Genomic DNA, 12,233 nt, shown 5'->3' with positions numbered 1-12,233 from the left:
TTTTTGAGGAAACAGAAAAGCCTGTCCTAAATTCATGTGGAATTCCCAAGGGACCCCCAAATAGCCAAAACAATCTTGAAAAAGAACAAAACTGGAAGACCCACGCTTCCTGACTTTAAAACTTACTACAAAGCTGCAGTATTAACATAAAGACAGATATATAGACCTGTGAAACAGAACAGAGAGCTCCAAAGAATGAGATCTTACTATTTGCGATAACATGGATGGACTCAGAGGGTATAATGCTAAGTGAAATAAGTCAGAGAAAGATAAATACCATAATTCCACTCAAATGTGGAATTTAAGAAACAAAACAAATGGATAAAGAAAAAAACAGGAAAAACACTCTTTTTTAAAAGATTTTTAAAAATTTTTTTTCAATTAATTTATTTTTTTAATTTATTTTTTAATGTTTATTTATTTTTGAGAGACAGAGAGAGACAGAGTGTGAGTGGGGGAGGAGCAGAGAAAGAGGGAGACACAGAATCCAAAGACACAGAGCCAAAGCAGGCTCCAGGCTCTGAGCTGTCAGCACAGAGCCTGTCGCGGGGCTCGAACTCACAGACTGTGAGATCATGACCTGAGCCGAAGTCCGCACTTAACCAACTGAGCCACCCAGGTGCCCCATTAATTTATTTCGAGAGAGAGAGAAAGAGCACAAGTGGAGGAGGGTCAGAGAGAGGGAGAAAGAATCCCAAGTGGGCTCCGTGCCTCCAGCAGAGCCTGACATGGGACCAGATCCTACAAACCATGAGATCGTGACCTGAGCTGAAACCAAGAGTCAGATGCTCAATTGACTGGGACACACAGGTGCCCCAAAAAACCAGACTCTTAAAAACAGAGAACAAGCTGGTGGTTGCCAGAGGGAAGGTAGGGGGAGGAGGAGGATGGGTGAAATAAAGAGCCTTAAGAATACACTTTACCATGATGAGCACTGAATAATGCTTAGAATTATTGAATTATACTGTACACCTTAAATTAATATAACACTGTATGTTAATTACACATCAATTAAAAAAAAAAAAAAGAGAGCCCAGAAATAAACCCATATATGGTCAAATGATATTTGACATGGTGCTAATAACACATTCAAAAAGAAAGGACAGCCTTTTCAACAAATGGTGCTAGGAAAACTGGATCTCTACATATAAACAAATACGCTGAACATTCCCCTCAGAATTTAACTCAGAATGCATCAAGGCTCCAAAATTAACTCAGAATGCATCAAGGCTCTAAAATTTAAAACATGAACCAAGAAAACTCTTACAAGAAACATAAGACAAAAGCTTCATAACATTGAATTTGGAAAAGATTTCTTGGATATGACACCAAAAGCACAGGTAACAAAAGAAAAAACAGACTGGACTTCTTGAAAATTAAAAAATTTTGTACATCAAAAGACACTATCAACAGAGGAAAAAGGCAACCCAAAGAATAGGAGAAAATATTTGCAAATCATGTATCTGATAAGAGATTAATATCCAGAATATATAAAGAACTCCTGAAAGTCAACCATCAACAAACTCAATTTAAAACCAGGCAAAGGACTTAAAATGACATTTCTCTAAAGAAGATAGACAAGTGGCCAATAAGCACATCAATATGCTCAACACACTAATTATTAGGGAGATACAAATTAAAACTGCAATAAGATACCAACCCATACCCATTAGGATAGCCACCATCAAAAAAAACAGAAAGCAAGTGTTGGCATGAACGTGGAGAAATTGGAACCCTTGGGCACCACTGGTGGGAACGTAAACTGTACAGCCACTGTGGAAAACAGTATGGTGGCTCCTCAAAAAATTAAAAATAGAATTGCCATATGATCCAGCAATTCCACTTTTGGATACATACCCAAAAGAATTGAATACAGGCTCTCAAAGAGTCTGTACACCCATGTTCACAGCAGCATTATTCACAATAGCTTAAACATGGAAAAAGGGAGTGCACTGGTGGATGAATGGATAAGCAAAATGTGACATACACATACAATGAAGTATTATTCAGCCTGAAAAAGGAAGGACATTCTGCAATATGCTACACCGTGGATGAACCCTGAAGACACTATGCTAAGTGAAATAAGTCAGTCACAAAAAGAATGTTGTGTGATTCTTACATGATGTCAAAATCATGGAGACAAGAAAGGAGAATGATAGTTGCCAGAGGTTGGGGGGAGAGGAGAATGAGGAACTCTTATTTAATGGGTACAGAGGTTCAGTTTTATAAGATGAAAACAGTTCTAGAGATGGATGGTAGTGGGCAAAGGACTTAAAATGACATTTCTCCAAAGAAGATATAGAAGTGGTGCACAAGGTTATAAATGTATTTAATACTGAACTGTATGTCTTTAAATGGTTAAGATGGTAAATTTCATGTTATATATATTTTACCACAATAAGAAAAATTAAAGAAAGAAACACCTCAAGGAGCTTGGGTGGCTCAGTTGGTTAAGTGTCCGACTGCGGCTCACGTCATGATCTCACGGTTCATGAGTTCGAGCCCCAGACAGCTCAGAGCCTGGAGACTGCTTTGGATTCTGTGTCTCCCTCTCCCTGTCTCTCCCCGACTGGTGCTCTGTCGCACGCACGTGCTCTCTCTCTCTCTCTCTCTCTCTCTCTCTCTCTCAAAAATAAATATACATTAAAAAAAACTAAAGAAGAAATTAATAACACTGCTTGCCTCTGGTGGGAAGAACTGGGTGGCTGCAAAACAAGGTTGGGGGGAAATGTCCTTTTGTATGTTTAAAATTTTGAACTACGTGAACTAATGTATTAGTCATGTATTAGCAACTGAGGATTTTAAATAAATTTATAAAAAGGTTTACCAAATTAATTCCATGCCACTCTGATACCTTATCTCTTATCTTCCTAAACATTTAATTAGACAACAGGCATGTCATTCGCTTATTTATTAATATATATTACTGTATAGTTGACTATGAGTTACCTCCTCAAAGAAGCTGGGAAAAGTTATTATCTCTTCTGATGGTTCTAGATCAATCACCCCCAATACCACACAATGCTGTGTAAACACTAAGCTTTTGCAGAATCAGTGTTCCCTAGAAATTTAAATGAACACTGGAGTTACAAAACTGGGAGACACGAGCCACATGTTTATTTTAAATATTCCCTAAGAACATTTAGAAGCCTCCAACTAAAAAGCCATTTTGTGAATTCAAAAGGCTCTGGGATTATGGGGGCAGCTGGCTGGCTCAGTTGGTGGTGTGTGCAACTCTTCTTTTTTGTTTGTTTGTTTTAATGTTTTTATTTATTTTTGAGACAGAGAGAGACAGAGCATGAGCGAGGGAGGGGCAGAGAGAGAGAGGGAGACACAGAATCTGAAGCAGGCTCCAGGCTCTGAGCTGTCAGCACAGAACCTGACGTGGGGCTCGAACCCACGGACTGCGAGATCATGACCTGAGCTAAAGTCGGAAGCTTAACCGATTGACCCACCCAGGCGCCCCTATGTGGTGTGTGCAACTGGGTCTTGGGGTCATAAGTTTGAGCCCCATGTTGGGTGTGGAGCCTACTTAAAAATAAAAATAAATAAATACAATAAATAAGTTTTTAAAAGCTCTGGAATTATGTATCAATTCATGCTCATAATCTTATTTTATAGAACAGCATTCAGAAAAAGATGGAGCCATAATTGAGGTGTGTCAACTACCTCCCTGAGTCTCAAAGATAAGAACAATTTCTTTCTTGAAGAAATATTGCTCTTTTTTTGTGCCCCAAGTCCCCTGGATATATTAAGGCACTGTACTTTATATACGTGGAACTGGAGAAATTTACAGGTTAAAACAGAAATTTCTAATCCTCTTGGAGTTACAGCATCTTATGTGGTTTTAGGGAGATAGTTTTAAACTGAAAATAATGAAGAACTCTCAAAAATTAGTTGCCTTGTGATGCATTAGGTCAGATGATGAACTGCCTCTAGTTGAAAGTTTTCAACAAGAGTATCAAATAAAATATTCTCATATTGACTGGAAAACTGGACTAGAAAATTCCTAAGGTACACTCCAATACTTAAATGCTCTATTAAGTTCTTAGATTTTATGAGATGGAATCAAAGGGAAATTATGTGGCTCGCTTTGTCAGGGCCAGGAATACCACTAAATGCTAAAGCACAAAACACAAACAACCCAGCTATCTATCCTTCTGGTGCTAATCTTCTGGTATTATCCCTACTGAACTCAACCTACCATCCCAATTTGGCATGTGTGTAAATACACACATGGACATGTGTGTCAATTTACATGACTAAGGCAGATTTGAAAGCTGTCTACAAAAACAGAGAGTAATTTTTAGGAACTTCATTAGTGAATGTACACTCTATTTCTGTAAGAGGAGATAGTCAATTATTCATAAATGAAACCTTATACTTCTTGGAAGAAGATTCTCCAAAACTAAGTCTGCTTTTCAAATTTAACTCCATGGATTCATTCAGACTTTTCAAACTTTTGTGTTATCATTTCAAAGAGAAAAACCATTTATACAAGATTATTCTGTCTGGGATGACCACTTCATAACCAGTACTGCCAGGCAATTTTAATTCCTGATGTCATGTGATGGTAAACACTAGTACTACTACTACAGTGAGCTTGGCATGCCAAAAGGATAGAATGAGCCTAAGTCCCAAATAACATCTTTGGAAGACAAAACAACTGGGGCCTACTAACCTTTGGGTGAGGCACTTAACATCTTGCTGAAGCCACTTTTCACTTCCTTCTTAAAACATCCTGAGACTAGATGGCTTTTGGTAGCTTTAAAAAATGACAAATTGACAAGAGAACTGTACCCTTAGAGCATACATACTAAGATTGGTTGGTCGAACTCGTAAGAACTTGTGCCCTATCAATCAGATCCATGTTCCTTGTGTTCATGCAATGTCTTTACATAACTATTTGTCATAGTTTTCCATCTATTTAACATCACCTTCGCATAGTCTATTACATTCAAATGGTGAATACTAAATTACAAAATTAATGAAACAAACAAATAACTAGTTAGCCAAAAATCTGTTGAAGTGGAAGATCAATGAAGACTTCCTTTAAAATTGTTAGTCTTCCGATTCTGTGTCTCCCTCTCTCTCTGACCCTCCCCCGTTCATGCTCTGTCTCTGTCTCAAAAATAAATAAACGTTAAAAAAAAAAAATTTTTTTTTTAAATTTAAAAAAAGGGGCGCCTGGGTGGCTCAGTCAGTTGAGCGTCCGACTTCGGCTCAGGTCACGATCTCACGGTCCGTGAGTTCGAGCCCCGCATCAGGCTCTGGGCTGATGGCTCAGAGCCTGGAGCCTGCTTCCGATTCTGTGTCTCCCTCTCTCTCTGACCCTCCCCCGTTCATTCTGTCTCTGTCTCAAAAATAAATAAATGTTAAAAAAAAAAATTTAATAAAATTGTTAGTCACCTCCACAGGTATGGAAATTTTTTATCAAGGGTTTGGGAAGATACTCGATGCATAGCTTTTATCTTTATTAACCTTTAAAAACATGTTAGATAATAATATAACCTTTTCTTTTTTTTTTCCTGAATTGTAACAATACTCCTCCAATTAGAAATACTAAATCCCAGGGGTGCCTGGGTGGCTCCATAGGTTGTGCCCGACTTTGGCTCAGGTCATGATCTTGCGAGCGGTTTGGCCCTGCTTTGGGCTCTGTGCTGACAGCTCAGAGCCTGCAGCCTGCTTCAGATTCTGTGTCTCCTCCTCTCTCTGCCCCTCCCATGCTCATGCTCTGTTTCTCTCTGTAGCGTTAAAAAAAAAAATTTTTTTAAAGAAATACTAAATTCCAATGTCTAATTCCAACAATTTTTATTTTACTTCTTTCTTCAACCAGTACTATTAGAATATTAGCTACCAAAAAATGTTTTTAAAGAAAGAAAAACACTAGCCCTAACCTGTTAAGCCAGTCTGTGTGACAGGTAAAAAATTCTCCTAGTCACTGACTGAAAAGAAAATAGAACGTTACATGGTGATCTACACCTGAACCTGTTCACAAAATTTAGAGAGGTGAGTATCAGATGAGAGAGTTCTGAGGCCACCTTTCACAATGCCAGTTCTTTGACATAAACCAGTCATCATCTGAACTCTAAGTTCATTAAACCAAATGCCACCATTTCTCCACCTTTCCTTCCATTTTAAAATAATTGAATCTTATGCTTGATGTATTTCTATTCTGCACTGGTAATTCAAAACAAAAGTTCTGCAACAGAAGTAAACACAGGCAGATTTGTAAATAAAGACTATGACAACTTTCATATGCCCACTTTACAATGTTTGTTAATTATTCTTGGATTCACAACAGTCCTCCTGTTATTACAAATGAGGAAACTGAGGCAACAGAAGGAAGTGAAAAGAAACTTGCTACTTTGTAGCAAGCAGGCACCCACCTGGACACTGCAGCTGCTGTCCTACTCTATTGGACTACAACCCTTTCCTTAAAAGTGCCTGTCAGCGCATAACTCTTTCTCATCACAGACAGCCAAGGCATCCCCACCAAGAAGTAATAGACAAATCAAAGAACTCCTTCTCCCTGAGGAAAAGAAACCACACAACCAAAGGCAGTAACCTTCCCAATCTGCGCTTTGGATTGGGAAATTAAAAAAAAAGAATGAATGAATGAATGAAAAAAGAAATTCAGGGGACCAACTTCTCAGACTGAAGACAAGTTATTAGGTGTACTCCACACACTGGGAAATTACAGAAACACTGCTTAAGTAGAGATAAAATCAGGAAGTCCTCGGGTCGTCTGATTTCCATCCTAAACTTAGAGCCCAAAACAAAAACAAAACAAAAATACCTGAAATTAAAGTCTTTTCCCCAAATAGTTGTATTCTTATATGCTAATATAAAACCCATAAGGCCTACAGAGGTCCCTGATATTTACAGCTGATTCCAAGTGTTCACTGGCGTTTACGTCCCATCTCCAAACACAGAATAGTGTTGGCACTGACCCAGGCAGGACCCCCACGCACATTTCCCTCTGAAATCATTAGCTTCACATCCACTTTCCTACGTTCCATCTCCGATAGATTCCCTTGGTCAGTATGTCAAATGGAGAGGAGAGCAACGACAGGCTTGTACTTTCACTACGTCCCTCACAGAAAACAATAAAATCTCAGGAGGAGGAGCTGGCAAGGGACAACTCACCTGGCCCCGGCTCCCACCACGATACAAAGACACAGCGAGAGCAACAGAAGCTCTGCACCCCACACCTCACTCTGCGAGAGAAAGACGACTTTCAACGCAAGTGGACCTAATCCTCAACATCTCTTTCCCACGTGGGTCTTCTCCCTCTCCCGAGCACTGGGTCGGACTGGAGAGCGTCTGGAAGGAATCAAACCACGCCAAGGATAGGGAGGAGGATGGTGACGAGCTCCAGGCAGACACCCCAGTCCCTCCTTAGAGGCCCTGGGCTGTACGACTCCAAGTTCCGGGGTCTGAGTTCCCACCACCCACCCCGAGACCCCAGGCCCCTCTGCGTCTCCCCCAGAGGGAAACTCAAGGGCCCAGAGCTGCGGAGAGGGCTGGGCTGCCCAGCACAGGTCCGGACGGGATGGAGCCCGGGCCCGCGTGCTGGCGGGAGGCGGCCCCGGGCTACCGCCGCCCCTCCCCCGGCCCCAGCCTCGCCAAGTCGGATCACCGGCCCTGGAGCGGCTCTCACCTCACCTCAAAGCGGAGGCGTCGGTGGTCCGGCGGCCCGGGGAAGCCCCTGCGCAGAGGCGGTGGTGGACGGGAGGAGAGGCCGGCAGCTCCGGCGATGGCTGACAGGCTCGCAGCACCAGGCCGGCCAGGCACACGGTGAGGGGCGGGGCTTCACGGGAGCCGGCCCCGCCCCCGCCCCGCCCCTGCCTCCCACCTCAGCAGGCGAGCCCCATGAGGCGACTACGTCCGGGGTTACTCCGGGCCGTTCACCTCCGACCCCGCTCCCCGCTGCGGCTCGGTGTGGCCGGCCTCGATGAGAGGCGCGGGCCCCGAGGACCGGGCGACAGCCAATGAGAGGAAGGCTCGGGGCGGGGCGACGTGAGGCGATGCCGATGGTCCGAGCGCCGCTCTGCCATTCGGGGCCCAGCGGCGAGAGGGCGGGCGGGTCCCGGGCGGTCGTGGCGCCCTAGGCTCACCCTTCACCGCCCCCTTTGGTGGGGGCGGGTGCAGGGCCGGCTAGCCCTTCTCGCCTGCCGGCGGAGGAGGGGCGGGTGGGGGAAACGGCCCCACGTGCACCTCCCAGAAGGGAGAGAAGCTCACGGGCCGCAGAAAGTGAGAAGCCAGCCAGCTTGCAGTACCAAAGAGGACGGAGCAGAATAGGTGGTGTTCGGGCCCGTAAGGACCTTATCGTTTTCAATACTAACCCCTTGAAGAAGTGGGTATTGCATGCATGAATTGCCCAGGATCACACAGGCTAGTTTCCAAGTTAGTACAGAGTACAGGCTAACCCCTATTCTGGAACAACATAACCAGCCCATTGGCTTGCTAGGTGGCCCCAAAGCAGCCCACTCCAAAAGACTCTGAGGTGCAGGATCCTGGATTATTGAGGGAAAGCCTCAGTAAAGGAAGCTCAGTAAGAAGGGCAGAGTGCCAATGGACAACAGTTCTTTCTGCCTGCCTTGAGCAGGGAAAATAGAGGGCAATAAATTCCGGATTTCTCCGGTTAGAGCAACCCTCCCAACCTCCATTGTGGTTCCGCCAAGTCATTGAACAGAAGCCAACCAGTTCCTTCTACCTTTACCAGTTACTTCACAGCCACACTTTCATGGTGGCTGTGTGTTGAAAAGTAACAGTTAAGAGTTTCAGTATATAATACAACTATCAGATGGAAGAGAAAGAAAATTGGAGAAAACTGCACTTCAGAAAAAAAGGGGTGAGCTTAACCCCTTACAAGAATTTAATGAAGCACCCAGAGTACTTGCCTGATCTTTACACAGTCTTGTGCTAAATGTCAAGAGAAGGACAGTGAATGGTGATTTGGTGAGAAGGAGCTCTATGCCAGAGGGCAAAAAGTACATAGGATAGGAGTACACACCTGAGGTCAGTTCTTGGGCTGAAGCAGAGGCAGAAAGATGGGAAGGTTCGTCAACAAGGGACAATATTCACCTAGGACTCCTCATAATACCACTAGGTGGTAGCTTCTCCAAGAGTTTACCAACCTACTTTAATAGGAACTGGAAAAAGAAATTTGGAAACATTTGGACCTTACAGAGCAGTGAGCCATTTTTCACAATGACTGTGTCTGTCGTTGGATGCATCTGTCAAGGAACAGAGATAGGAAAATTAGAACTTAAAGGTAAATGAGCATAACTTCCTGGTTTTAACAAGATGTTTGACTTGACTGGGGGGGAAAAAAGGCCCCAGGAAGAGGGAAGCTTTGCCTCTCTTGGAAAGAACTAAAAATCTTGAGGCTGCCTCTTTTATTTTTCATATACCTTTCCTATTTCTAAGTAATAGGAACTCTGCCCCCAAGATTCTTTCTTAGTGGTGTTGCTGTATATCAGCCTTAGGAGCACTGCAAAACCAGGGGTAACTCTCAGGAACTTCTGTGAAACTTCAGCAAGTCCTTACATATCCTGCTTCTCACCTCACTGAATATTTGAAGTAACTGAGCTCTGAGAAGAACCAGACAAGGAAAGGCCTGATGAAAGAACCACAGTGGAAGAAAATGAAGGATGAGTTAGGATATATACCAAGACCACTTACATAAAATCTAGTTATTATCAAATATTAAGATGTGTAGGCAGAGAACTAGGTCTTTAAAATAATGCATCTAGAATTTCAACAGCTCCTCAGTGTTGTGTTGTTTGGTGCATGCCACAACCTGCTAGTTTAAGCTCTTTAGAGCTGTTCCATGAGTTCTTGCCACACAAGCCATTATAATCTGTAAGAAGTGGAGGAGGAGAGCCAAAGGGTGGAGAGAGAACTTACTATACAAGACTAACAGGTGGAAGAGAAGAGAGTGAATGGAGTGGCATACTTCTAGAAGCTGAAACTAGACAGCTATAATGGGCTAAATTGTGTTCCAAAATTCGTATGTTGAAATTCTAACCCCCAGTACCTCAAAATGTGAGTATTGGGAATAGGGTCTTTAAAGAGGAAATTAAAATTTTAAATGGGGTCATTAGGGTGAGCCCTAATTCCAAATGACTTTTGTCTTTATGAGGAAAGGAGTGGTGCCTGGCTAGCTCAGTCGGTAGAGTATGCGATTCTTTTTTTTTTTTCTTTCTTTTTTTTCTTTTATTTTTTTAACTTAAATCCAAGTTAGCATATAGTGCAACAATGATTTCAGGGGTAGATTCCTTAATGGAGTATGTGATTCTTTTTTTTTTTTTAATTTTTTTTAACCTTTATTTATTTTTGAGACAGAAAGAGACAGAGCATAAACGGGGGAGGGTCAGAGAGAGGGAGACACAGAATCTGAAACAGGCTCCAGGCTCTGAGCTGTCAGCACAGAGCCCGACGCGGGGCTCGAACTCACGGACCATGAGATCATGACCTGAGCTGAAGTTGGACGCTTAACCGACTGAGCCACCCAGGCACCCTGGAGTATGTAATTCTTTTTTTTTTTTTTTTTTAATTTTTTTTTTTTTCAACGTTTATTTATTTTTGGGACAGAGAGAGACAGAGCATGAACGGGGGAGGGGCAGAGAGAGAGGGAGACACAGAATCGGAAACAGGCTCCAGGCTCTGAGCCATCAGCCCAGAGCCCGACGCGGGGCTCGAACTCACGGAGCACGAGATCGTGACCTGGCTGAAGTCGGACGCTTAACCGACTGCGCCACCCAGGTGCCCCAAGGAGTATGTAATTCTTGATCTGATCTCAGGTTTGTGGGTTCAAGCCCCACGCTGGGTGTAGAGATTACTTAAAAATAAAATCTTTGAAAAGAAAAAGAAATTAGGACACACGGACAGAGAGAAAACCATCTGTGAATCACAATTGATGAAGCACTTACCAGAACTGTGGCTTTTATGCTGGAGAAGATGGCTATCTACAAGCCAAAGAGAGAAGCCTCAGAAGAGACCAACCCTGCAGACACCTTGATCTTGGACTTAATAGCCTTCAGAACTGTGAAGAAATAAATTTCTGTTGTTTAAGCCACCCAGTTGGTGATACTTTATTATGGCAGCCCTAGAAAACTAATAGCTCCCAAGTGTCAAATGGCTTCCAGGTCTTTCAGGAAGGTTACATAAAGGTATCAGGGACTTATCTTGAGCATTCCAGCTACCTTCCAGCCTTAAAGATGGTCTCTCTTCCTACTCTGGGGAAAGTAAGAAAACTCTAAGCAGTTCCTGTCTTTAAGGTGATACAGTCTAGTTAGGAAGACAAAACTAAACATGAAAACAGTGTCTATGTCTTGCTCCTTAGATGATAGCCATGTGAATTTTATAAGAGCCATAGATGGGAGAGGATAAATTTTCAAAAATGAGTAAGACTTGGGGCACCGGAGTGGCTCACTTAGTGAAGCTTCTGACTCTTGATTTCAACTCAGGTAATGATCTCAGAGTTTGGGACCCCCACGTATGGTGCCACACTGACAGCACGGAGCCTGCTTAAGATTCTCTCCTTCTCCCTCTGTCACTCCCCCACTTGTACTCTCTCTGCCTCAAAAATAAATAAATAAACATTATATAAAATGAGTAAGCCTTGAAATATATAAACAGTAGGTGTGTCAATGTCCAAGCCATTTTGGCACTTTATTTTCAATTCTGTTTCAGTTTAGGGCAGTGTTTCTCAATGTTCCACTGACCGCATGAAATAGAATCACTAGGTGCTTGTTAAACTTCAGATTCCCAAGGTGCCTGGGTAGCTCAGAGGCCACTCTGTTCCATTTGAGCATCTGACTTCTGCTCGTGTCCTGATCTTGTGGTTTGTGGGTTTGAGCCCTGTATTAGGCTCTGTGCTGATGGTTTGGAGCCTGGAACCTGCTTCGGATTCTGTCTCCCTCTCTCTTTCTGCTCCTCCTCTGCTCATGCTTTGTCTCTTTTTCTCAAAGATAAATAAACACTCAAAAAAAATTTCATGGGGTGCTTTGTTATCCAGTCCTGAACACCTGTGCTGAGAGCTCCGAGCCTGGAGACTGCTTCGGGTTCTGTGTCTCCCTCTCCCTCTGCCCCTCCCCCACACATACGCGCCTGCGCGCTCTCTCACAGAAATATTTAAAAAATTATTTTTTTAATTATTATTTTTTAATGAAGACTTTTTAAAAAATTAGTAATTACTCAACCTGAAGTTTGAGAATAATAGT

At 42.8% G+C, this 12,233-nt stretch overlaps 1 protein-coding gene across 15 annotated transcripts in view; it reads right to left on the bottom strand.

The window, feature by feature from the left end:
• The window catches only part of ACACA (acetyl-CoA carboxylase alpha), a 282,866-nt gene that overhangs the window by 231,761 nt on the left and 38,872 nt on the right, over window positions 1-12,233 (bottom strand). For 3 of the 15 annotated variants that reach the window (XM_043583813.1, XM_043583820.1, XM_043583814.1), the window contains exon 1: window positions 7,669-7,897. The exons of 10 other annotated variants lie outside the window; for them this stretch is intronic. The gene's annotated coding sequence lies outside the window, so the exon portion shown is untranslated. Of the gene's footprint in view, window positions 1-7,149; window positions 7,327-7,668; window positions 7,971-10,940; window positions 11,054-12,233 lie in introns of those variants that run through there. 2 more of the 15 variants (XM_043583815.1, XM_043583816.1) reach the window with 2 other exon arrangements.

The sequence above is a fragment of the Prionailurus bengalensis genome, chromosome E1, assembly GCF_016509475.1.
Source record: "Prionailurus bengalensis isolate Pbe53 chromosome E1, Fcat_Pben_1.1_paternal_pri, whole genome shotgun sequence".
Classification (NCBI taxonomy): domain Eukaryota; kingdom Metazoa; phylum Chordata; class Mammalia; order Carnivora; family Felidae; genus Prionailurus; species Prionailurus bengalensis.
The sequence above is the reverse complement of the archived record's forward strand: the minus strand, read 5'-3'. Positions and strand labels throughout refer to the sequence as shown.